Here is an 8,805-nt window from a genome sequence, read left to right as displayed (position 1 = left end):
CTAGGATTACAGATGTGCATTACATTTTTACATTTACAGTTTTAAATGGGTGTGCCGGGGATTTGAACCCAGATCCGCATGCTGGACTTTGAGCAAGCCCTTTATTCACTGGGCCATCTCCCCACATCTATGTTTTGATGTTCAACTTGTTGCTGTCTCTATTCAATGCCAGCTGTTCCATAGCATACTTGTGTAAAGTATTCTGTGTCTTGATGGGGAGAATGAAGACCACATTTTCAAGTCAACTGCAGACATGAGCAACGGAGATAAAACAGAAGGTGGAAATATGTGTTAGATAAATTCAAGGATGAAATAACAAATCTGATCATTGCCTAGAACCAAATACTCTGTAAGAATCCCAGGGGAATAAATTCCGAAATCGCTCAATGAATGTTCCAGCAAGAACTTACTTTACTTGCTTCAATCCCATATTTAAAGAATCATTAGGGGCTGCAAGGGATCACTTAGATTTTTCACTTAGGCATAACTGAATGTTATGAATAAAAATGACATGTTTTAATGGTGTTTGCAGGCTTGAGTACTCGCAAAGGTCTGAAGACATGTCCTTCCGTAATGGCAAAGGTCTGTGACTCAATGCCACTTAATTGTCACAGTGGCCCTGTAAAGTAAGGGTAGTGATTTTCATGTTAAAGATGAGGCAAGAGATGAGCATTTGAGTAAATGGTCAAGGAAACAATCCAAGGAAAGGAATATCCATGATTTTCCTTGTCCCAACCTCAGTGTCTGACACATGGCAGACATTTGACATGTTAGTTCAGGTGGTCTCCGGTGTGTGTGGTTCCTGGACGTCAATATGGACGTCACCTGGGGACTTGCTGTGAACACAAAATCTCAATCCCCTAGTCCTCCTGACTCTGGATATAAGATTCAGTAAGATCTGTTGCAATAAATCTTCCAGAAGTTTCTGAGCAAGCTCTAGTGGGCTTCAGTTATCAACTTGACCCAGACTAGAGTCATCTGAAGAGGTCTCAGCTGAGGAGTTTCCAAGATCATCTTGGCCTATAGCCATGTCAGTGAGAGACTATCTTGGAAGATGATTGCTACGGGAAGGCCAAGCTCACAGTATTCAGTACAACCTCTGGCAGGTGGTCCTGGACTATAAAAGAAAACCCTGGTAGAAAGATGTTTAAAACCTTTATGCCAACTAGATTCTTTCTTATAAAAAATATTACAACATTTTTTTCTCTGTGTGTGTATGTGCCACTGCATTCATGCCAAAGTATGCATGGGACGGTCACAGGACAACTTCCAGGAGTCAGCTTTTCTTTTTCCACCATGTGAGTCCTGGGGATCAAACTCGGGTCATCAGGCTTGGCAGCAAATGTGTATGCCCACTGAGCCATCTCATTGGCCATAACTGACTTCTTTCATATTAATCTTCATGCCTCTCTGTAGAATATTATTTTAAGATGTGTTACATTTGTTTATACTGTGGAACATTTATTTAATGATGCAAAGCTGTGCTGCATTCTTTTATGTTGCATTTAACTCTGTGAATCTCTGTTACTGTGCCTATCTAAAATACCTGATGGTCTAATAAAGAGCTGAACAGCCAATAGTGAGGCAGGAGAAAGGATAGGTGGGGCTGGCAGGCAGAGAGAATAAATAGAAGGAGAAATCCGGGAGGAAAAGAAGAAAGAGCAAGAGAACAAGGAGTGAAGGATGCTAAGGGCCAGCTACCCAGCTACACAGCCAGCCACTGAGGAAGAGTAAAAGTAAGATTTACAGAAGTAAGAAAAAGAAAAAGCCCAGAGGCAAAAGGTAGATGTGATAATTTAAAGTGAAGGAAAGCTGGCAAGAAATAAGCCAAGCTAAGGCCAGGCATTTATAATTAAGAATAAGCCTTCGTGTGTGATTTATTTGGGAGCTGGGCAACGAGCCCCCCAAAAAAGTAAAAAACAATCAACAACGTCTTGATCTTCCTGTTCTACTGGATGCCATGACATGAACAGCTTTACTCTATCATAACCATTCTGCCATGATGCTCAACCCACAGCAAAGAGATGAAGTGACCATGGACCAAAGCTGTGAGCTGGAGGAACCTTTTCCTTTTTGAAGTTGCTTTACTCAGATATTTTGTCATAGTAACAGAAAGACAATTGACAAAACACCTTCAAATATCTTAATTCTTGAGCAAGTGTGTGGATGCATGTGTGTGTGTGTGTGTGCACATTCATGTACATGTGTGTGCATGTGTGCACCCAGGTAAAGAAGCAGTTGTGTGCAGTTGCATGTGGAAGTTAGAATTCAACTTTTCCTATTGTTTCTTGGATGCCATCCATCTTATTTTGTGAGACAAGTTCTCTCATTGGCCTGGAGCTCACCAAGTAGACTAGGCTGGTGAGGGAACGCCAGATAGCCTCCTGTCTTCACCTCCACAGCACTGAAATTATAAGCGTGTGCTAGCATAGCTCGCTTTTTTTTTCTTCTTTTTTGAGGGAACACTACATCTCATCTTCTTGGTCTCGGGTACTCTACACAGTCAAAGAAACTTCTCTAGTAATGAACTATAGAAATGATCCCTGGAAATATAGTCTTTTATTTTCTTACCTTTATTATACCAGTTCATTCACTGTGTGTATACTTTCGTATGTGTGCACACACATGCACGTGCTCACATGAGCATGTGGAGGGCAGAAGATAACTTTAGGGAGTCGGTTCTCTCCTTCCACTGTGTAGAACCTAGGGTAGACTTCAGGTCATCAGATCAGGCAAAAAGGCATCTTTATCTGCTGAGCCATCTCACTGTCCCATGGTGTTTTGTTTTTTCTTTGCTTGTCTGTCTGTCTGTCTGTTTTTGGAGTGCATGCTAGGCAATCCATCCCTCTGCCTCTAAGCTACATCTCCAGCCACGCTTTTTTTGTTGGTGGTTTTGTTTATTAACATGGGTTCTTAGGGATTGAACTGAGGTCCTCACACGTACAAGGGGAGTGCTTGGCTGATTGAGCCATTCTCCCCAGCCACTCACATCCTAATTCTTCAAGAACCCATGTGCCCTCCAAGCAGCCTCTGCCAGAACTCGTACAGAGCTGGGCACCCACACTGTGCTTTCCTTTGGCAGTGCGCGGGATTCCAACCCTTCCCAGCAAATAGATGACCAACCTCATTTCCCTGTTCCTTCCTTCCTCCCGTACTCTCACGAGGGGACACCTGAGAAAAGAAAATTTCATCTTCCACAAAGCCAGATTTATTCTTTGTTCGTTGCACAATGCGGCGAAAGCCCAGATGAATTTTTCCACACTGGCCGGCACTTAGAAGCTTTTCATCCGGAGGAGAATGAAGAGGAGAACAATTTTCCTCATGTCTGTTTACTGTGGCCATGGCACCGAGAGAAAACAATTGAAACGTATAAACGACTGAAGGTGGTTTTTTTTGATGTAAAACAGGCAACAGATTTTCGCCCCATTATCCAGAATCACAGCTTGTCTGAGATGAAAGGGGCTACAGGATCATCCACCAGGCCCTCACTAGATAAGTTACAACAGTATCAGAGATCATTTATTTTAAAAAAAAGTTATGTGGGAGCCTGGAGAGATGATTCTAGAAGCAAGGTACTTTCTGCACAACCTTGAGGATCTGAATTCAGATCCCCGGTTCCTACTTAAAAGCCAGCTGGAGTGGCACAGGCTCACAATCCCAACACTGTGGAGGTGGTCGAGATGGGAGAATGGCTGGGGCTCACTGGCCAGCCAGACTAGGCAAGTCAATGTGTTCTCCATTCATCCAACCTGACTGGAGTTGACAGGCCACAGAGCTAGAGAGGATCGGTCTCCGATAGTACCACAGGGCAAATGATAAAATAGCTGCTGCGGGGTAGGGGTGGGCCCCAGTATGAGGATATGCCACTCTGGTCTAACCTGCTTCAATGAGTGCAGAGCTGGACAATAAGGAGGAGAGTCCTGTCGTAGAAGCTTCGAGAGGATTCACCAGAAGCAACACCCCTGTAATCCCAATACATGGGAAGGAGAAGCCGGAGGATCAGACATCTAAGGTCGTCTTTGGCTACATGATGAGTTTGAGGCCAACCTGAGTTATATGAGACCCTGTTAAGAAATAGAGAGGGGGTTGGATGTATGAAGAAAGTATAAGGAGTGTATCCAAACAGGACCAATAGAGAAAAGAGGAGGACCCAGGGAAACTATAAAACACCCAAGCCAGCATCCCTCTGGTGGATTGCCAGCCTAAGGGCCCCTCCCATCCCCCATAGTTTAGAGCTGTGACTTTTCTCTTTCTCTGTGGCTTGGTCTTCTGTCTTTTCTGGTCATTCACGTCTTTGTCTGTACCAGGGAATGACTTCGGCAGGGCCCCCAGACGTCTACCATCAATGCTGTTAGTTTCACACCACCATAGAGAAAGCTGCTTCGGACACCATGCTTCTCCACCATGGCGGACAGAAATCCCTCTAAAACCATAAACCAAAGCAGACCTTCTCTCCTTAAGATGTTCCCATCAGACATTTTGTCATAGCGACGAGAGACCATAATTAATGTACCCTGTGTGCACAGGAGAGTATTTAAGCCACAGTACTCAGGGTGCTTTTGTTTAGCATTACAGATTTCCAATTCCTTCTAGACATCCCACTGCAAAGATCCTATTTCTCTTTGTGTTTTCAGAGCCAGGAAATCCTTCATCAAATTCAATAAATCCTCCTCTCTCCTTTCTAAGCCCTCGTCTTGTCTGTTTTCTGTGAGGGAGAACAGCTGGTTGTTCTCAGGACCAAAAAAAAAAAAAAACAAACCACCTTGAAATCTGCCCACTCTAGCACAATGTAGGAGTTCAGATAGTTCAGCATCAGGCTGTCTGTCTGATGCATTCGTTATGTTCCATCATATTCTTCCACACCAGTGCTGATGGGTGGTGCAAAGTCAAGCTGGCTTCAGCTAAGCATTATGGGGGGGAGGAGGGGAGGGAGAAAGAGGTGAGCAAGCTAAGGTATCCCCAGAGGCTCATCACCTCGTGCATGCTCATCACCACTCCTCAGCCTCACCCTAGCACTTCCTGTCCACCCACCCATTGCCACACACACACACACACACACACACACACACACACACACACACACTTTGCATTTGCCCTTTCCCCCACTTTCTCAGCTATCTTCCCCCTCACCCTACCCTTGATTCCTTTATGGCCTCTTGGGTTAACTAAAATGCTCTTACTCTCTTTGTCCGAAACTAAAGCCTCCCTAATACAATGTATTTCTTTTTTTTAATGTTCTATTACATTTGTTTGTTTGTTTGTTTACTTAGCATGTGTGAGAGCATGGACACGCCCACGTGAAGATCAGAGACAATTAGCACAGAGTCAGATCTCTCCTTCCACCGTGTGGGTCTTGGCAGCAAGAACCTTCACCTGCTGAGCCACCTGGCCAGCCCGATTTCATCTCCTGACTCCCCCTGGGTTCCGATTTGAGTCCGAAATGCTCTCCACAGTCCTGTGTTTTAATGCTTGCTTGCTCCCAGTTGGTGGTGCTATTTGGGGAGATTGTGGAACCTTTAGGAAATGGGGGGGGGGAGGTCACAGGTGAAAATAGGTCTTTCAAGAAGGATTCCTAAAAGATGATATCTAGCCCCCAGTGCCAGCCAAGCTTTTATTGGTTTCCTGATCCCACAGTGATGTGACAACTGTCCACACACACACACACACACACACACACACACACACACACACACACCCTGGGTTTCGTTGCTTTGTATTATTTTTAAAATGCTTGTTTGCTTTTGAAGTAAGGTCTCGCTGTGTAGCCCAGGCTGGCTTTGAACTTGCCTCTATTTTGTAGCAGTAATCATCCTGGCCTGGTAGCCTAGGTCACTAATTAAACAGAACAACAATGATAGTTAAGTCTACGGGAATGGTAACTAGCTGTTGATACCCCCTGGAAGAAGGAAGAAGGGGAGGGTCACAGGACCCTCATCTGGGATTCCAGCCTTTACTCCCTCTTTCCCTCCCCCAGCTGCAAGGGATCTTGGGGGACACTCAACAGGAAGCAGAAGGTTATCTGAACTGGTACTACGTGATGCAGCTTCCATGAGGTCCCACCCCATCACCACAATCGGATGAGACTTCGCAGTAGTGATGCAGCTGTTTGGGGGTCAGCCCCACTCTGTGAGTAACACCTCCCCCATGCTCTTGGAAATAAGTCCAAGAGCGGTTCACCAAGTTGAACTTTAGTGGAGTCATCCTTTGGTCTGTTCCTGGTGCCCCATCTGGGGTGGATGTATTTGTTCACGTCTCCCCAGAAACAGTTAGCATAGTACTCTGCCTTCTGCATGCCCCCGTTCCCAGGCTCCCCACACACTTCCTACTCCACCATGCCTTCCTGCTATAACTTGCCTGGCAGAAATGAAGACATTCTAAAGAGACACCATGCCCTCAATCTGACCATCAGATTCTTGAAACCATGAAGTAAGCGGGACGGGGGATGATTTCCCCAGGAATCTCATGTTTGGGAAAGGAAAAGTTGCCAGCTAGAGGAGGAACTTATCTCTGGGGAAAGATTTTACAACTTTTCAGACCATCCTATAGAATGGAACTGAAGCCCAGATGGTGATGTGTCCGTGGTGGGCAGACCTACACCTTGACCAGGACTGCTCAGATGTGCACGTCCTGAGCTCTCTGTTTCAACTTTAATCTCACTACATGACCCTGAAGATGGACTTAAAGGGTGTCCCCGGATCTCCCTGTCCGTCTTCCCACTGTGGCCACATGGAATAAGAGCTCCTTGTTCTGCCTTTTATTATTAATTCTGCTGTTTTAATGGGCTTCTCAAGAACGAATGGCTGAACGTGACTTCTTGGGGTACAGACTGTGAGCCCCAACTTTAGTAACCCTGCCACTGTGAACTGACACCCTCCGAAACCATGAGCCAAAATAGGCCTTCCCTCCCGTGAGTTGATGAGTTGTTTCTATCCAATGTGTTGATCATAAAGATGCTAAAGTGACTGACAGATGGGGCCAAAGGTCAGCACAGCTCTGCACAGCAGCCATTGTCTCCTGATTGTGATGTCTCTCCAAGGTTTAAGTCAAGACAATGCACAAACTACCTCACTCATGTCCACTAGCAACACCCTTGCTCCTCAATAACAAATCTCCACTGCCATCAGGGAGAGCAACAGCTTATTCTTCATTTCTGTAGAACTGGCACCAATCCAAGAAAAAGACCAAATAACCAATGCCCTGATGGAGTGCTTTTTATAGCTCTGGTCACAAGTTTCTCCCCTCCCTTCACCATTGGTGGGTACTTCAGATATATAATGTTACCACAGCCCAAATTCCCATCTTGCTGGCACTAGAGATTTTCTCCTTCAGACTTACATGTGGGCATAACAAACCTAAGATAAACTAAAAGTGTCTAGGCAAGCGAGTGCCAGTAGCCAGGGAAGACGGGGTTGAATGCCCCTTGCTTATTTGTGATCTGGCCAGCTTAAGTGTGTTAGTGTCATCCTTGATATTGACAATGGACCACCTGTACTTTGTCTTACAGAAAGTACATCTCATTCTGATGATGATCTTTTTCTATGGTTTAAATCAGAAAAGGTGACTCTTCCTCACTGCCCCCCATTACACAGATCCCAATGCTTACGTTTGTTCATCCCTCCTGGGAATTCAAAGGGAAACTTTAAGGACTCCTCTTGTGAGACCGGAGAGATGGCTCAGCAGTTGAGAGCACTGGCTGCCCTTCCAGAGGACCTGGGTTCAATTCCCAGCAGCCACAGGGCGGCTCACAACTGTCTGCAATTCCAGTTCCAAGGGATCTGATGTCCTCTTCTATCCTCCATGGATACTAGGCATTCACATGGTACAGAGGTATACATGCAGGTAAGACATCCATACATTAATAATAATAATAATAATAATAATAATAATAATAATAATACAGAACCACTCTGTCACTGGGGCCCCTTTTCACAAAATCTGCTTTGGTTTGAGGGCAGTTAAACTTTCTGACCTCACCCCACCCCACCTTTTCTGGTCTCCACGTGTCCCCAGGGAGAGGTGTTGCAGTGTGAATGTACAATGCACTCTATAGGAGCGTGTGTTTAATTCCCATTGTCACATGATATGGTGGGAAGCGTCACATGGGATGACAGAGAAAGTCTTTGGATCAGGTCGCTCTTCTGATAAAGCCACCAACACCATCAAGGAGATACCCCCTCATGAACTCATATAACTGTCAACCTCCCAAGGCCCCACCTTCAAATGTCATCACCATAGACTTAAAGGACTAAGTTTCTAACACATGAGCTTTCTAGGAGACTCATTCAAGTCACACATCAAATTGTATAATAAATTTGATGTTCTAATAGAAACAAATCATAAATATAAAATAACAGACTTCATAACAACAACAACAGCCTAGTTACTAGAGGTTCCAGCCTTATGGCTAGAGTCTGTTTGAGGACTCAAATCTACACAACCTTGGTCTCTGTGGTTCTTCTGGGTCCCTCATGAATCTTCCAAGATATCAACTCAGCATCTTTTTCAAATGAGACAGCATCAGAAACACCAGATCTCCTAAGTCTCTGGGCCACCCCTTTCCTGATTCCCCACATGTCCCCAGTAAGGGGTGTGGTGGTTTGAATGGTAAATGCCCCACCCCAGACTCATGTGTCTGAACACTTGGTCCCCAGCTGGTTGGGGGAGATCATGGCACCTCTATGAAATGGAACTTTATTGGAGGACCTGGGTCACTTGGAGGTTTTTACAGTAGCCTGTCCCAGCTTGCTCTCTGCGGTCTGCTCCCTGGATATGGATGCAATGTGACCAGCCTCCTCATTACGTCAT

The 8,805-nt window shown here is 45.2% G+C and overlaps 1 non-coding gene across 1 annotated transcript; it reads right to left on the bottom strand.

The window, feature by feature from the left end:
- Window positions 1–2,343: 2,343 nt before the first annotated feature.
- LOC131898691 (small nucleolar RNA U3) lies at window positions 2,344–2,559 on the bottom strand. The gene has a single exon (XR_009375998.1). It is a non-coding gene; the product is annotated as a small nucleolar RNA U3 (small nucleolar RNA).
- Window positions 2,560–8,805: the final 6,246 nt, after the last annotated feature.

Source organism: Peromyscus eremicus, chromosome 23 (assembly GCF_949786415.1).
Source record: "Peromyscus eremicus chromosome 23, PerEre_H2_v1, whole genome shotgun sequence".
NCBI classification, from domain to species: domain Eukaryota; kingdom Metazoa; phylum Chordata; class Mammalia; order Rodentia; family Cricetidae; genus Peromyscus; species Peromyscus eremicus.
This window is presented reverse-complemented; position numbering and strand designations above follow the sequence as displayed.